Source organism: Eleutherodactylus coqui, chromosome 13 (assembly GCF_035609145.1).
Source record: "Eleutherodactylus coqui strain aEleCoq1 chromosome 13, aEleCoq1.hap1, whole genome shotgun sequence".
Lineage (NCBI taxonomy): Eukaryota > Metazoa > Chordata > Amphibia > Anura > Eleutherodactylidae > Eleutherodactylus > Eleutherodactylus coqui.
The window spans coordinates 55,027,375-55,046,205 of NC_089849.1; the positions used below are offsets into that span (position 1 = coordinate 55,027,375).

The 18,831-nt window shown below is 44.7% G+C and overlaps 1 protein-coding gene across 2 annotated transcripts in view; it reads right to left on the reverse strand.

Annotated features, from left to right (window-relative positions):
* Positions 1-18,831, reverse strand: part of RALY (RALY heterogeneous nuclear ribonucleoprotein) — a 191,990-nt gene that overhangs the window by 109,215 nt on the left and 63,944 nt on the right. For both annotated transcript variants that reach the window (XM_066588145.1, XM_066588144.1), the window contains exon 2: positions 6,987-7,055. The gene's annotated coding sequence lies outside the window, so the exon portion shown is untranslated. The remainder of the gene's footprint in view (positions 1-6,986; positions 7,056-18,831) is intronic.

Below are 18,831 nucleotides of genomic sequence, written 5' to 3' on the forward strand. Positions count from 1 at the left end.
GCGGGCCCCAGCTCGGTGCTGGTATCTGCGGAGGTGTATGCTTCCTCCACTAAAGCACCCTCCTCCTCCTCCTCCTCCTCCTCTGTCTCGCAATCAAGATGTGTTAGCAGCAGCATGTCGCCAGCAGTCGGTGTCGCGCGGTGTGGCAGCACAGCGGTGGGCAAGCGTCAGCAGGCCGTGCTGAAACTACTCAGCTTAGGCGATAAGAGGCACACGGCCCACGAACTGCTGCAGGGTCTGACACAGCAGACCGACCGCTGGCTTGCGCCGCTGAGCCTCCAACCGGGCATGGTCGTGTGTGACAACGGCCGTAACCTGGTGGCGGCTCTGCAGCTCGGCAGCCTCACGCACGTGCCATGCCTGGCCCACGTCTTTAATTTGGTGGTTCAGCGCTTTCTGAAAAGCTACCCACGCTTGTCAGACCTGCTCGTAAAGGCGCGCCGGCTCTGCGCACATTTCTGCAAGTCCCACACGGACGCTGCCACCCTGCGCACCCTGCAACATCACTTTAAGCTGCCAGTGCACCGACTGCTGTGCGACGTGCCCACACGGTGGAACTCTACGCTCCACATGTTGGCCAGGCTCTATGAACAACGGAGAGCTATAGTCGAATACCAACTCCAACATGGGCGGCGCAGTGGGAGTCAGCCTCCTCAATTCCTTTCAGAAGAGTGGGCCTGGTTGGCAGACATCTGCCATGTCCTTGGTAATTTTGAGGAGTCTACCCAGGTGGTGAGCGGCGATGCTACAATCATTAGCGTCACCATTCCTCTGCTATGCATCTTGAGAAATTCCCTGCAAACCATAAAGGCAGCTGCTTTGCGCTCGGAAACGGGGGCGGGGGAAGACAGTATGCCGCTGGATAGTCAGGGCACCCTCCTGTCTATTTCTCAGCGCGTACAGGAGGAGGAGGAGGAGCATGAGGAGGATGAGGAGGAGGGGGAAGAGACAGCTTGGGCCGCTGCTGACGGTACACCGGCTGATTGCCTGTCATCCTTTCAGCGTGTATGGCCTGAGGAGGAGGAGGAGGAGGAGGAGGATCCTGAAAGTGATCTTCCTAGTGAGGACAGCCATGTGTTGCGTACTGGTACCCTGGCACACATGGCTGACTTCATGTTAGGATGCCTTTCTCGTGACCCTCGCGTTGCACGCATTCTGGCCACGACGGATTACTGGGTGTACACACTGCTCGATCCACGGTATAAGGAGAACCTGCCCACTCTGATTCCCGAAGAGGAAAGGGGTTCGAGAGTGTTGCTATACCACAGGACCCTTGCGGACAAGCTGATGGTAAAATTCCCAGCCGACAGCGCTAGTGGCAGAAGGCGCAGTACCGAGGGCAAGGTAGCAGGGGAGGTGCGGAGATCGAGCAGCATGTACATCCCAGGCAGTGCAACAGTCTTTAAGGGCCTGGCCAGCTTTATGGCTCCCCACCAAGACTATGTCACCGCTCCCCAGTCACGGCTGAGTCGGCGGGAGCACTGTAAAAGGATGGTGAGGGAGTACGTAGCGGATCGCACGACCATCCTTGGTGACGCCTCTGCCCCCTACAACTACTGGGTGTCGAAGCTGGACACGTGGCCTGAACTAGCGCTGTATGCCCTTGAGGTGCTTGCTTGTCCTGCGGCTAGTGTCTTGTCGGAAAGGGTGTTTAATGCGGCTGGGGGAATCATCACAGATAAGCGTAGCCGCTTGTCAACCGACAGTGCCGACAGGCTAACACTCATCAAGATGAACAAAGGCTGGATTTCCCCAGACTTCTGTTCTCCACCAGCGGACAGCAGCGATACGTAAGCAATACGTAGGCTGCACCCGCGGATGGAAGCTACGTTCTCTCTCACCATCCAAAACGGGGACATTTCTGCTTCATCAATCTGTGTCTAATATTCCTCCTCCTCCTCCTGCTCCTCCTCCTGAAACCTCACGTAATCACGCTGAACGGGCAATTTTTCTTAGGGCCACAAGGCTCACTCAAATAATTTTTCTTAACAATTTTTATAAGTTTCAATGCGCTTAAAAGCGTTGGAACTTTAACTTGAACCAATTTTTCGTTACACTGGGCTGCCTACAGGCCTAGTTACCACTTAAGCCACATTAACCATTGCTTACATGGAACGAAGACTGCGCTCCCGCTATACTGCTGCTTCAGAATTGTTACTGGGGCCTGTCTTGAGTGCTACTATTGCTTACATGGAACGAAGACTGCGCTCCCGCTATACTGCTGCTTCAGAATTGTTACTGGGGCCTGTCTTGAGTGCTACTATTGCTTACATGGAACGAAGACTGCGCTCCCGCTATACTGCTGCTTCAGAATTGTTACTGGGGCCTGTCTTGAGTGCTACTATTGCTTACATGGAACGAAGACTGCGCTCCCGCTATACTGCTGCTTCAGAATTGTTACTGGGGCCTGTCTTGAGTGCTACTATTGCTGACATGGAACGGACACGTGGAGAGGACACGTAGTGCCTCAAAAACATCCCCCTCCTCCTCCAACAGGGAAAACATTGTTGGCAAATGCCTTTGCATTGGTTCGTCTGGTGGCAGTCCAAGAATTTCACCTTTACCGACACTACAAGAGAGCCCCCCCACCATCCCCCCGCCACGGCCTACTTAATCCTGGCCACATTCCGAAAACCAACAAAATACAACCGTGCTACTAGGTCCGCAGTCACCACCACATTACCACCAACGCGGTTACTGTTAAGGTGCATATAACCACGGACACGTGGAGAGGACACGTAGTGCCTCAAAAACATCCCCCTCCTCCTCCAACAGGGAAAACATTGTTGGCAAATGCCTTTGCATTGGTTCGTCTGGTGGCAGTCCAAGAATTTCACCTTTACCGACACTACAAGAGAGCCCCCCCACCATCCCCCCGCCACGGCCTACTTAATCCTGGCCACATTCCGAAAACCAACAAAATACAACCGTGCTACTAGGTCCGCAGTCACCACCACATTACCACCAACGCGGTTACTGTTAAGGTGCATATAACCACGGACACGTGGAGAGGACACGTAGTGCCTCAAAAACATCCCCCTCCTCCTCCAACAGGGAAAACATTGTTGGCAAATGCCTTTGCATTGGTTCGTCTGGTGGCAGTCCAAGAATTTCACCTTTACCGACACTACAAGAGAGCCCCCCCACCATCCCCCCGCCACGGCCTACTTAATCCTGGCCACATTCCGAAAACCAACAAAATACAACCGTGCTACTAGGTCCGCAGTCACCACCACATTACCACCAACGCGGTTACTGTTAAGGTGCATATTACCAGTCTGACTGGGGCATGCAGACACCTTGACAGAATGAATAGTGTGTGGCACATAGGTTCCCCATTGCTATGCCCACGTGTGCAGCTCCTGATGGCGGTGGCACAGGATTCTATTTCTCATTGCTTCTGTACAGCATTGTGGGCTATCGCTCCCCAACTTTTAAAGAGGGTCGCTGCCTAGCCGTGCCAACCTCTGCAGTGTGTGCCTGCGGTCCCTCGTCATGGCAGACGCAATTCTAAATAGACATGAGCGTGGTGTGGCATGAGGGCAGCTGAAGGCTGCCCAGGGACACTTTGGTGTGCGCTGTGGGGGGGAGGGGGGGCGGTTGGGCAGCATGTAACCCAGGAGAAGTGGCAGTGGAGTGTCATGCAGGCAGTGATTGTGCTTTGTTGGAGGTAGTGTGGTGCTTAGCAAAGGTATGCCATGCTAATGAGCGCTTTTCAGAAGTAAAAGTTGTTGGGAGGGGGGGGGGCCCACTCTTGCCGCTATTGTGGCTTAATAGTGGGACCTGTGAACTTAGGATGCAGCCCAACATGTAGCCCCTCGCCTGCCCTATCCGTCACTGTGTCATTCCCATCACTTTCCTGAATTGCCCAGATTTTCACACATGAAAACCTTAGCGAGCATCGGCGAAATACAAAAATGTTCTGGTCGCCCATTGACTTCAATGGGGTTCGTTGTTCGAAACGAACCCTCGAGCATCACGGGAAGTTCGTTACGAATAACGAACACCCGAACATTTTGGTGTTCGCTCATCTCTAGAAGCAACATCTCTCTCCTGCCGTCGGCCATCTATATGTTCGGCCTTGGTCTGTGTTGTATCTGTCTCACCATTATTGGACCAGGTGATTTGAATGTGCAGTTATATACCCCTCCAGTTGTCTGATGAAGTGGTCTGCGTATCTGGAAACATGTTACTCCCTGGTTTCCAATAAAGCACTTTGAATTGACCTTATATAACTGTCTCTACTCGTCATGTTAAAAGGACTCCAAATAAATAGGTCATGGCAGAAAACTGGCTATTTTTTATCTTAATTTCTATGATAATCAATGCTAACTGGACCGTTGGTTGAACAGCGTACCAGGCCGGCAGCACCTTTATTATGATTGCCTGGTCACTCCTCTCAATCTCAGCTCATTAGTGCACCATTTCCACCATAGACTTTCCAACAAGGCAGCTCTGCCCAATTCTTCTTCTTCTATTTCTTGACCAATAGCAAATTGGCAGCGGTTTGCCACTCAGGACTTCGATGACCATCTTATGAGAATTAGCTGTGGCTGTCTGGCACTGTCAAACTACCATCTGCAGTATAGTGGGGGAGAGTTGCACTACCAAACCAGGCCACCGCACTACTGACCACGTTTTGACAGTTCCAGCTGATCATTGGAGGTTCCATGTGGCAGACCACTGCTGATCTGTTTTTGGTGACATATCTAGAGAATAGGTGGCTAATTGTTTTTTCTCCTAGAAAGTTCCTTTAAAACAAAAATATCCAAAGGGTTAATTTTCCTCAGATGCACAATGAAACTACTGCATTTGTTTGTAAGGAATCCAGGTCATAGTTTATGGGCAGTCTTAGAAATTGGCTCTATATTACTAACTTGGAAGTGGCCAAAGCTTTATAATTACGTTTCTTTTACTAGCAGAAATGTTGCATTTAGTTGTGGTGGACATTTTTGTGAAGGACAACAGGAAGTGCAACCATATTAGTTGTAAGCTTGACTGTGATTGACTGCTGGGGAGACCTGTAAGAAGACCCTTTATAAGTACTAGAGAAACTAACTCCATAGAAAGTAATATGACCGACAAATTATTTTCTCCAAGAAAAGGAAGGCATAAAAAGTCTGAAGCGCAACAAAAAATTCAGCAACAGAAAGATCTCACACAACTACTGAACCTGAGGATTTAGGAATGCAAACAAGCTTTTATTTCTAGCTGGAGGTATGCTTGAGTGCTTAGCCGAACCTGTGCCGAGGTTGTGTGATTAATTCTGCTTTGCAGCTTTTAGTAGAGTTGATTTAAGGAAACAATAACTAATAAATGTAAAAACATTTTCGCCTTATTTTCACTACTTTTCAGAAACTCATGTCATGTCATGTAGTATTATTTAGAGACTGTTTATGGAGATCATTAGAGCACTATATAGTTCTGTTATTGGGAAATTATATCACATTATGGCACTATAGCGGTACTGAAGGGGGTTCGCTGAAATTTAATGTTATCCCCTATCCACAGGATAGGCAGGATAGGGGATAGGTTTTTGACTGGTGGGGGTCGAATGGATGGAACTCTCACTATTCTCAAAAATGACAGTCTTGTTCCCCCCCAAAAGAATGGAAAGGTCTGTGTCTTCCTGCTCTATTCATATCAATGGGACTGTTGGAGATAACTGAGTACAAAAGCTCAACTGTCTCCAGCAGCCCTATTGAAATGCATAGCGCAAAAAAAAACCAAAAAAAAAAAAACACATGACCTACTGACAATCCACTAGTTAAGGACTCCCTTTATCATTATTGGAGTGGGGTCCCAGCAGTCCCAATCATAAAGTTAGCTTTCTCATAACTTCAAATGTTGGCATAACCCTTTCAAGTAGTTGTGCCATCATTTAATGTTATTCCCTAGCCACAGAATAGGACATAACTTTTTGATTGCTGTAGGTCTAATAGATTGGACCCCACCACTCTCAAGTGTCTCCAAATAAATGGAGAGATTGTTAAGCCTTTTTACTACTGCTCCATTCACTTCATTGGGACTCCTGGAAATAATGGAATACAAGACCTCCATTGTCTCCGACAGTCCCATTGACATGAATAGAGCAGGAATGTTCATGTTCAAGTGACACTCCATTTATTTCCTTAGGGACCTAAGTGTTCCCCCCTTTTCTTGTGACTGGGGGGTATACCTGCAGTTGGCCCCTACACAAATCAGAAAGTTAAAATTTTCTTATAACTTCAAATGTTGGTGCAACTCCTTCAAGTTGTATTCTGACTACTCCCCATATAGAGAATGAGGAAGGGTAGTAATAAGGCACACACAACCCATGGACAGGTGTGGCACTGTTTTGGTGAAGAAAAAGCAGCCATGTCTTTCCCATCCCACACAACCCCTTTAAATAGTTACTGATATCAGAAAAATGGGATTCTGCAACATCAATTCCTCATTTTGTTGCATAAATCGTTGTGCTGATGGAACCCCATGCACAAATATATTCTATAATCTTAATTTGTGTGATAGATGTTAATGTTATGTTTGTTTCTATGGAGTGCAGATGGAATTACAAACTTGAAAGACGGAATTAACCGAGCATCTGGCAATTACCCAGGGACATTGAATCTTGATTAATGAGTAACCAAACCCAAATGTAATGCTCCCTGACACTGCCATCAGTTGATTTGATGCTCGTTGTTCATGCCATTCAGTAAATTTCTCCTCATAAACAACCTGATTTATGACCCACAATGAATCATGAAGCAACCCGGATGAAGGCTTTTATGCTCTTCCATACCATTGCTTATTTTGAAATCTGTCCCAGTAAAACCTACAGGGATGGGTATGTTGTCAGCTATGTTAGCTCTCTGCAATAGGAGAATCAGCAGTAAATTGCCATTAAGCGGAAATTTGGCTACGTTTCTACTTCTATGAAATCTGTGTCGCCCTAGGCAAAGGCCACTGCTGACAGTAAATGGAATATGCCATATGTTCTCTCTTACCTGGTATGGATTGTCTAACAAATGCAGGGAGATATTTGATCTGAAGACACAACTGAGTGCTTATGACACCTGTAGACAGAAGGAAAAAAAATGCCAACTTAGAATAACGGTATTTTATAAGAGAGCAGAAATCCATCTTGTATTCTGAAAATTTTAGTTCAGAATGTCGTTATATTACTAAACCAACAGCGTTCAATGTGAGAGGGTGATGGGTTCACTGTATGAATATATTCTTATATACTACATAGAAGCCATTGTGTCCTCTACTATGATAAAAGTGGAGGTTTCCAAGGTGGGAAGATTAGTCTCTGGTAGTTCAAGGAGATTTACTTAATGCAAAATTATTGGAATACCACGCATGAATAGTGCTTTGCTTATAGACCATGAGGCTTTATTACTCTTTTTGTAAGAAGTTTAGTAATCCACCAATGCTACTTGAGAAGTTACAATGTGCAGCCAGAGTTAAATTAACTAAATTAATTAAATTGGCGATGGCCCATGATCAAAATATTTACGCACATGATCAGGGTACTCAGACCCTACCTGATCCCGCTATCATAGCGCATATAGGTGAGGTAGCTGTGGCCCTCTCTACTCAAGGAAGTAAATGGATTGTACCAAAATGTAAGGTTATTGCCTATTCACAGGATAGGGAATAATTGTGTGATCCATGGGGTCTGACCACTGGGACCCTCACCAATCCCAAGAACAGGGGTCCAGACTGTTTCTGCATGAAGGAAGTGGAAAACACTCAATTCATTTCAATATTGGGGGGTGCTGAGTATACTGAGTGCTGAGTATCAGATACTGTTCTTGCAGTGAATGGATTGGCAGTGTGCATGCTCTCTCTTCACTCCATTCACGTGGGAAACGACGAGAACGTCATTCTCTGGATCAGACGGAGACTCCAATGGATAGGGATAACTTTAGATTGTGGTACTATCCCTTACGTTGACTGGCAAGCTAATGAATTGACTTATAAAATGAAAACCACACACATCAGTGGTGGTCATCTTTCTACTTCTTCTCGGCTGGATAGAATCACTGAACAACTGTTAGAGATATTTGATTGTGGAGGCTGTCTAGGTCACTAAGGTGGTGGAAGCACTAGGATACATGCCTTTCTGTACCCTTGCTATTACCTGGCCCTCTGCACAGCTTGGGGAATGCATGTAGCAGATTGTAAAAGTCTGTCATATCAAAAATCTAAATAGTTCCACCTTTCACATGCTGTTTCAAGTCACTTCGCCTTTTCTAGACTAAAGCGACAAACTCTTATTAGTCTCCCACTTTCCTTTCATATATGCTTTGGAAAGGAAGGTGGCATGACTTTTGTGTTGTTTCCCCTAATCCCTAGTTAGTGTTATGGTGCCTTTGGAGAGGTGGAATCCTGCTACAGTTCTTACTTCCCTGAGCTTGGTGCCCCATCGCAGTCACAGGACCTTTCTCTTATACATATACATTACAGTCATTACAGGAAGGTAAAGATGAGTGAACCTACTGGTTTAGGGCGATTTTGCACTCGAGCACCGCTTTTTCCGAGTAACTCACTACTCGGACGAAAAGATTCAGGGGGCGGGGGCGGCGTGGTGGAGCGGGGGGGGGGGGGGTAGCAGTGGGGAACAGGGGGGAGCTTTCTCTCTTTCCTCCCCCCACTCCCCTCTGCAACCCCTCGCTCACCCCCGGCGCCCCCCGAATCTTTTCGTCCGAGTAGTCAGTTACTCAGAAAAAGCGGTGCTCAAGTGCAAAAATGCCCTAAATGAGTAGGTTCGCTCATCTCTACAGGAAGGCCATTTGGAAGATTGAGAAACTTGTTTTCAACTAATTATGTATGGGTTTCCTGTAGGTTTTCTCAAAGGTGTGGAAATTAGGTGTGCATTATCAGTGGTGTGCATACAAGAAGGGAATTCCATAGCAAAGATTAAAATGGGCCTTTCATTTTAGTGCTTGGTGTTTCTTTCCCTCTCCACGTCCTTTCCATAATAGCAAAGGGGATTGGACCAACATGGGCACGACTCTCTTCAAAGCTCCTCTATGTACACAATGACAGTTTTATGATCAGGAGACAGCAGATGGGACGAGACTCTGAGATATCAGCATTTCTGAAGCAAGGTATTCAGATGTAGCCAAGGAAGAAAAGTACTTGGCTACAGTTGGAGCCAGAGGGGCAATATTGCCCAGTAACCAAACAACTCCTTAAAGTTAAACTTGATTACATCTGTAGAAAGTGGAATAACATCCATATCCCTAAATGGATCTTTAGTGTATGCTTTGAGTTTTAGGATGTCCATACATACTAGATCTATATCAGTACAGCCTGCTGATTTTGGCAGGACGAGCCAATCATCTACTGTGCATGGTGGCCAACCAACTCTTCCTCGGCGGCAACTGCCCAATAAGAATTGGACAGTTGGATTTCAACGGCCCGATCCTTTTGTTCTCAGGAGATAAGCTGCTGCCAGAGGTATCTTGCTACAGATGTTTCCCGCTTTCAACATTCAGACACATTCACGCTCACCCAAACAGAGTGTGCATGTGTATGTGGTGGTTGGGAAAGATAGCTGTTGGCTGAATGAGCATACAGCGCTCTATAGAGTCAGTAAATACTGATCAACAGTATTCTTGATCATGAGTTATGACTCTCAGGACAGCCATGACCTTTACTGCCCCCATTTGACATTGATTGAGCCACTGTTACAAAGCACTTTATTCTAATGAATACATGAGATTTGTTTAAATATTCATTGGTGACATAACCCGCACCCCTTTCATATAACAATGTCACAACTTACTGTGCCTATAAAAGCACATACAAACCCTATACAGTTGTACATGCACACAATTACGGTTCCTACACGGTCTGTCTCCGTCATATCACACATAAGCAGTTTTCAGCATCACAGAGAGGCCTCTGGCAGCTGTCTGACAAGTTGCATCTGATCTGACGTTGGAATTAGAAACCATCCAGTGAATCTTTCTTCCTCTGGGGCAGAGGTATAACAAGCTACTAAACACGTCCCTTAGGACCTAACCCACACTTGGGAAAATGATGTGGGTGAACCCACTCATGTTAATGGCAGAAGTGATCTTTTGCAGTTGGAATACGGCTAGGCAACATAAAGAAATTATTCTTGTACAGATGCTATAGAGGTTCAGGTAGCAAGTGGCATTTATTCTATGTATTTCAAGAATATTGAAGCCATAGGCAGGTGTTATAACTATTCATTTTAAATGAAAGAAGAAATATACTTTTGAAGCCGCTTCAAAGGAACAGCAATTCCTTAATATAATGTTATTGGAAATACTCCCTTGAGATGTAGGCGTGTATTGATCTGTGCTTAAGAACAAAGAAGACGACAAAGTAAGGTTAAGTTTACACTTGTATGTAAGTGAAGTGTTCTTTTTTTTAATGGACTATGATGGATCCTAAACCTTTCAATTGGACTCGGATCAATGCCAACATTCTAAATAATTCTTCATCTATGTGGATTCCTCTGACCTACATGAAGCTTTTGGAGGCTGCTAAACCTCAAATTTTCCTATCACATATTATGGTTTTGTTCAACACGACCATCAGCACTAGAGATATCCAAATTAAGGGCTTATCTCTACTCCCCTCCTCAATGGTGCAAAATGCATGTTTGGAAATGATGTAAAACATTTCTAATTGCGCTTTTACTACTGGCATCAATATCTTGAGCAGAGACACTAATCTAGTCATAGTTCAGTAGTCAAAATGCCAAAATCCCGCACAAGCAATTAATATGTCTATTCTATATTATTGATGGTCTCCCTACCATTTGATGGAGGCCTTAAATGTGCACTTGACTGCCAATCAACTATTACATTGAAAGGCCCATGTCTTCCTTGGACTACTTAAAGGCATTGTGCCACAAAACAAACTTATCGTCTATCCACAGAATGGGAGATGGGTATTTGATTAGTTGGGGTTTAACCGCTGGGATCCCCACGAGTCTCAGAAACAGGGGTCCTGTGTAGTGTTGAGCAAACCAAACCTGTAGAACCCTGTTTAGGGTCGATCTGTATTAAAATGTTGATTTGGCACAAACCTGAACCAAGCTTTTAGCAAGGTTCGACCAGAAACAGTATCGCCCTTACCGAGTACCTGCCTACTCGCCCGCAAAGATTCGGGTGCCGTCGGGGAGCAGGGTGCGTTGTGGCGGAACGGGGGGGGGGGGGGGGAGATCTCTCTCCCCCCTGCTCCCTCCTGCTCACTCCCGCAACACAGCGCTCACCCCCGCCGGCACCCGATTCTTTGCGGGCGAGCAGGCAGGTACTCGGTAAGGACAATACTCGCTCGAGTATCTGTCCTTACAGAGTATGCTTGCTCATCTCTAGTGACCACCTTTCTTATGATCAATGGAGCTCCAATTCTTGTGATCAATTGAGGTCCTCTCCCGTATATGGGAGATACATTTGCTTTGTTGGACAACCCCTTTAAACCTTTCTCATCTATTACAGTCAATGAGAATTACAAAAACCACCAACTTAGCATACACAGCTGTTTCTGTTGCTCTGGTTTCTGACAATGAATAGTAGCTGCACATCACCAAACATACACCTATCCAAGAGCTGAGTACTTCTAAAATGTATAAAGAGGTTGTCAGGGGTTACAAAAAAGGGTCTATTCTATATTTCCATAAGCAGCACCACTGTTATCTATGGACTTTGTCTGCTACTGCAGGTCAGTCTAATTATGATGAGCTGCAATACCAACAAGAGCCACAAGGGCAAGTGTGGTGCTGTTTTTGAAGAAAAAAATCCACTTTGCTAATACCAGATAAAGTCCTTTAAGAAGCTTGCCGTTCTATAATTCTAAGATGATGCACGACTTCTGGATATCTTTGTTGTGTTTCTGTTGATAGAGAATGAGTAATGTATTAAATAGTTTCAGAAGGGAGGGAGGACTTTTAGTTATTATGCTTTAGAAATCTCCTAATTGCTATTTATACAGTAATCTTAGGAAGTTCTGCAAAAGCGCAGCTTTCCTCTTGCACAAAAGCATCTCACTTTAGTTTTTGACATTAGCTGTTTATGTGAATGAAGTCATGCTTTTAGCTTTTCACATTATCTCTTCCAATTTTATAATTTACCAACACAAAGCAGGAAAGAAAAGATGTTACAAAAAAAAAAATCTGCTAATGGACGCGTGCTAGGTTCTTCCATTACGTTTGCCCTACCTTTGTAGAGTCACCCACATCAGTATACATGTTATCTAAGGGCTGCTCATCTGGTGCCTTGAGCCTAGCCATTCAACAAACATAATTCAAAGTTGTGGCACAGAGTCAGTGAGGTATGCCTATAGATTATTGATTGTCCCCATCGGATGGGACAGAAGAGAAGAGCTGTGCCCGGTGAACTTTGAATGCTTTTTTCGGAATCTTCCTGTCATTAGTGCGGAAATGCCAACCATAACGGTATATTCTCTGCAGCGGAATTCAGATCTGGAAACCATTGCTCTAAAAGATGGATATTGACTTGCGGTTATAGATAAGTGCTGCCAGACAGTGAGCAGTCTCAGATAATCATGCAATATGAAGAGGGATCTTCCCTTTGTCTGCTAACGCATCACAGCGGTGGAAGATGGATGAGCAGGAAATATCTGAAGACCAGCTGGGTCCAGTGCTCTATCACTAAACGCAAACACTAATTAATCCCTGGTGTAATCGCTTGTCCACCTCATTAATCAACTTCCTCAAAGATCCTACGTAGAGAAAAAAGCACTAGAGGGTGTCTGAGATGTGTGCGAAGCAAAGCGGCCATGTAAATAACTCTTCAAGAGACTCTCCAGTAGCTCCAGGAAATAATTATGTGTCCTTCTTAGGATCACTCGATGCAGCTTTAGGATTTTGTCCGGTGTTGTTAACAGCTTGAAATCACTCAAATACTCCCAGTAATTATAAAAAATTCAAAAACAAGAATTTAACAAATTGTGGATCTAGCCAAACGATGTCTGATTCGACCAAAGGAGCTTTCCATGGAACCCAACAGTCCTGGGGTTTTGCCGAATCAAGATACTATCCCAAGAAGGAGATAACTGAACTAAGGTGGGTGAAGAAGAGGGTGATCAAGGTTGTTAAGGAATGAGTAGTTTGTGATACCAAGACAAGTTTCCGTTTGGAAAAAAGACAGCTTAAGGTCGCTCTAATAAAAATGTACAAATATTTAAATGGCCAGTAGAGAGATCTTTCTAATGATCTTTTTACACCTTGCCCTGTAACCATGGTAGGGGGGCATCCTATACATCTAGAGGAAAAAAGGTTTCATCATACTCATAGACCAGCTTCTTTACTGTACGAGCAGTGAGACTATGGAACTCTCTGCCCCAATATGTCGTGATGGGATAACTGACGAGTCTTGATGCCTTTCTTGAAAATTTAAATATTAAAGTTATGGATAGTTATGGCCGAACTTTTCAAAATTTGGTTGGGCCGATTCGCCAAATTTAGGCAAATTGTTTGGTTCAGTCTGAATTAATTTGAACCAATGCCCCTTGAACTGGTGAATAGCAGTGACTAAAAGCCATAAAAGTCCTGTATACAGAAGAATGAAGAAAGTAGAAGTAGGGAAGAAAAAAACAAAGAAGTTTTAGTGGGTTCGGCAGAGATGAACCACTTGAGGTTTGGGTTGGTGTTCAACTGTTTTGATTCACTCAACACTCATATGGACACCTCCGAACATTGCCAGTCGCTGCACTGGCTGCCCATGTATTACAGAATGTAATTTAAACTCATTATCCACACTAACAGAGCTCTCCATGGGGCTGCGCCACCATACATCATCTCCCTCCTGTCCATGCATCACCCAGCCAGTGCACTTCGCTCTGCCAACACAGTCAGATGAGACATCCCCCTTATACGAACCTCACATGCTCGCCTCCAGGACTTCACTAGAGCAGCACTGACCCTGAGGAATGCTCTACCCAAAGACATCCAGATAATCCCTGACGTCCTAAAGACCCACCTCTTCAAAGAAGCATACCAACTCTCCTAATTTAATCCCCGCCCTCAAATGACGCCCTTCTGTACACATCCTGTGCCACATTTCCTTTACCACCCCACCCAGCCCTAATTGAGCTCCCCATGCAACAAAGCGCTGTTTAAATTCCCTCCTGCTGAAAGCTTCAGAGCAGTGCATGGAGAAAAAGTGGTGGCTAGATACACCTGAGCCCCGGAAGCGCGGACAGGTGAGTATTTTTTTTTATATATATTTTACTACAGCTAGGGATGATTTTCAGGGAAGGGCTTATATTTAAAGCCCTTCCCCGAAAATCATTGCGGGGTTGCCGGCAGCTTGTTGCATTGAAATCAATGGGAGAGCTTTAATTCGGAAAAGCTGCAGTTCCTGACAGCCCATTGACCAAAGTACTGCTATTTTTGAAATGAAATACTGTTTTGTTTTTTATCACCCTAGACATCCCCCTAAAAGTTTGTTTCCCAGTTTGGAGGTGTTCTGTATAAAACCTTAGGGAATTGAATGAGCAACTATCCAAAAATAACCATGGACAACTTGCAAATTTTTGATGTTCTCTAGTTTTACTGCCAGCCCGTCATCAGGCTGTAGGCTATTTTTGACTGAATCCCAGAATAGACTAGACCACTTGCGTGCCTTGTACTGACAGGAACTTGAAGAATTTTATATCCCTTGCTCTATTTTTGAATCTTTTGTCCATTATTTCTTGATAGTGGAGTCTATATAACAATGTTGCACCCCTTTCACCCCATAACAATGCCACCACGTATTTTATAGATGTCTTGTGCCTCTGAATCGGAGGTGTGGATTTCAGTTTATATAACCTCAGTCCTGTTTCTTCTCCTGTGTCCCCGGGCGATGATGCAGATAGGACCTTGGTGACATTTCTGGTATCTGCAGGTGGGAACTCTGGGCTCTGTCTGCCTGATTCTGCCTCTTGTTTCTTCCCATCTGACATGACATTAATTGCTGTTAAATATTCTTATCTCCTTCACACAGCTCCCTTTGCAGAAAGGTCAGCTTCTTACAGGAGAACGGAGCTGCCTATCTGTCAGCACTTCATTGCATTTTCTCCAAATCCCAACATGCCAAGTTAAAAATACTTTCTGTCTATAGACTGCGCTTATTGTGAGGGCCACAGCCAGTCAGCGCCTAAATGCTGGCCGTATCCTACTTTGCTTACTTTTCTAGAAACTATATTTGTGTAGCTTTTTCTTCCTAAATGGAGCACAGATTTTTCTACTGAAATGCAGTGAATTGAATTCTACATTGGCAGTAGGGGCATAGCTATGGCAAGGGCAGAAGGAGCACTTATACTTAATTCCATGGTGCCTAGGGGGCACATGGTAGCTGGGGAGTTCTATTACAGATTTTGCATTGTGGTCCACTAGTTTAAAGGGCTTGTACCAGAGTTTCAAGTTATCCCCTATCCAAAGGGTAGGAAAAATTTGCTTATCGGTGTGGGTCTCACTTCTGAGAGACACACCAGGACTTCCTTCCCTTTCAATGGGACTGCTGGGATATTTGAGCAGCACCCCCTCGGGTATTTCCATTGAAATAACTGAAGTTTGATCGTAAATGTGTGGCCAGCGTTCCAGTGATGTCACTATGGATAGGGGATAACTCGAAATTCTGGTACAACCTGTTAACGTTTTTTGGCCAGGGAATGGGCTAAGGGTATGTTCACATGGCGGAATTCATTGTGGAAAAATTGTATGTGAATCCCGCCTCTAAAAACTGTGTCAAAATTTGTGTCTTTTTATGTAGATTTTTGGTGTGGTCAATGGGAAAAATCTGCATGTGAAATTTTGACATGGAAGATCCCATCCTCTGGATGAACATTGGGGGTAATAGACTGAACTGGATGGACATGTATCTTTTTTCGGCCTTACACATTATATGTTTCTGTGCCGATGCAGCACACCTGCCCCGATCCCTGCTGCTCCGGTCCCTGAAGCTGCTGCAGTGGTCATGTACTGTTCATGAAGTCAGTGATTGACTGCAGCGGTAGTGCGAATAATGAATGGTATGGGACCACAGCAGCTTCCAGGTCCAGAGTGGCGGGGATCAGGCAGCTGCGTTAGAATGTGGGGCCATTTAACAGGTGAGTATTGCTTATTTTTCTTTTCTTTAGCCAATTCCCTGCCCAGAATGTTTATGCAAATTGTAGGAAGTCCCCTGTAAATTTACTCCCCTGGTCTCTGATGTAAGTCATATTATATAAATTTCAGTCTGCGAATGTAAATAAGAAAGTTTGTATCCATTGACATTAAAAATGGTGAGAAATGGAAACAAAGTATATTAGAAAATGGCATATTTTTCATTCTATAATAATTAAGCTTTACTTACTTCATAATGGAATATCACTTTAAATGTTCGGCCCCACTTGTGTACCACGATATGCCCCTGGGTGCATTACAGAGTTAAAGAGCTTACTCACACGGGTGCATTTGCCCACACAGAGTCTGTGCACGCGTTGCGCAGGGAATAGAAGCCATTGTCTTCAATGGCTTTATTCTCACTTCCCCTTTTCACACGCATTTCACGTGCAAAAAAAAAAGCGACATGCTCTATTTAGGTGTGCATTAGTGCACCAAAGGCACCATAGCTGTCTATAGGGGTGGGTAAATGCAAAAACACTGGGTGCTAATTAGGCTGCACAGCCTTTTAAATCATGGTGCTGATATGAATGGTCCCCGTAAGCGCAAAAGGACAGTAAAAAGCGCAACGACACATGATGCGAGCTTCACAGCACAAAAAGTTGCACTATTGTGAACATTTCTGCGCTTGCGCTTGTCTGAAGTAGCCCTAAGGGCTCTTTTACAGTGAATAGAGGCAAAGCGGGAGAGTGATCATTCTGGCCCGCTCAGCTTCATTCAGAGTAAACAGGCAGTTGCTCATAGATGAACGACTTCCTGTTTGCCGATTGTCGTCCAGTTTTTATGCATGCAGAAGCTGAACAATGATCAGTTGCCGCATGCATTTAGGGCTTACTCACTCAGCCTTTTAAATCACAGTGCTGGTGCAGGGGCATAACTATAGAGGATGCAGGGGATGCAGTTGCACCCGGGCCCAGGAGCCTTAGGGGGCCCATAAGGTCTCTCTTCTCCATATAGGGCGCCCAGTACTATGAGCAAAGCATTACAGTTGGGGGCCCTGTTACAGGTTTTGCACTGGGGCCCAGAAGCTCCAAGTTAAGCCTCTGTGCTGGTGTGTCTCACACCGACGTGACCAATCCGCGGTAGCGCACCGTGCAAACTGATTATTGTTGAGAATTGCTCATATCTCGGTCAGTGTTCCACATTTCTATAAGCAGAAGTGAACGATCCAACAATGATTTTTAGTCCTGCTGAAACTGAACGAGGTTGAATGAAAAACGCGATTCTCATTCGTTGTTGTCTCATGCTTTAACCGAACAATTATTTTTCATCTTCGCTCATTTTAACGATTTTTTTAATGATAATCATGACGTCTAAACGTAGCATAACTTGTCTTTGATAACTTTCTGTGACAATTTCTCTTAAAACCATAAATTAAAGTAAAGTAATTGAGGGGGTAATAAAAAAACCTTGGCACGGAAAAAGTTATAATAATGTATTTAATGTCATGTTATACTTTGCCGTACCTCTAGTTTGCAGCACCCCCTCCCCCCATCAAGAAAATGTAGAAAGTGCAGGTCATGGGGCGAAACCAGCTTATGTAACAGTCCTTCCTGGCATTTGACTGAGCTCTTGCTCTAATGTAGATGGAGGCTATCCTGGGGACACGTTCTCTCCAAATGCACAAAGTATATTTTGTAAGCAGTCTGCCGGTCGGGCATTTAAATTGATCTTTAATAAAAGAACAGCATTAAATGGGTAGAGGATGACTGCATCGCCGTACATCAGGGTAAATGCATTATAGCTTTCCGATGAGTCTACTTTTTATATAGTCATACTTATCTTAAAGGGATGCCGAACAAAAAAAAAAAGTGTCATTACATAATAGAGCTGCTATAGCATTCAGAAATACAATTCTAAAAGGAAGAGTACTTAGAAGAATATGGAAATACTTTTAATGTCTTTAGATAGGATATGGAATTTCTTTGCGGCTGTTAGAAGCCATTTCATGTGGTTGATAGGATGATTGCAGCTTTTCTTCAAGTCTTACTGCAGGTGATATTGAAAATTCAGATTTTTATTGAAATGATGTGGGTATTGCTGGCCTATTCACTCCAGATCTTGACAACTTAGGTGCCGGCATGGTGTGTTGCCATCTTCTTCATATTACTTGTATGTTTTCTATAGGCTCCTAAGACCCCTACTTTTCTCAATCTATTCCTTTAGGACATATAATCCCATGGCTTTCAGTACCACCTTTACAGGGATGACACACAAATCCACCTCTATGGCCAAGATATTACTTCTGTGCTATCCAGAAGTTGTGTCCTCCTTCTTATCTTCCCACTTTCTAAAACTCATCATCATATTAGTAATGGATGGTGCTATGGACCTTTAGGACAACTTACAGAACCCCATGGCTTTTAACTGCTTTAGCAACCCATTGATCGTGTCATGCAGGGGTCGATTGGGTAAAGACCCTCGATGTTTGAAATCAACTAGATCATCTACGGCAGAGGCATAACTTGAAGCTCCTGGGCCCCGATGCAAAACCTGTAACAGGGCCTCAAACTATAATGCTTTATTCATAGTACTGGGCTCCCTATATGGAGAACTGAGGCCTTATGGGCCCCCTAAGGCTCCTGGGCCCGGGTTCAACCGCATCCCCTGCATCCTCTATTGTTACGCCCCTGATCTACGGGGTTAAAAGGACAAGATCCAAGTTTTTTCAATCTTGGTCATTAGAACAGAAG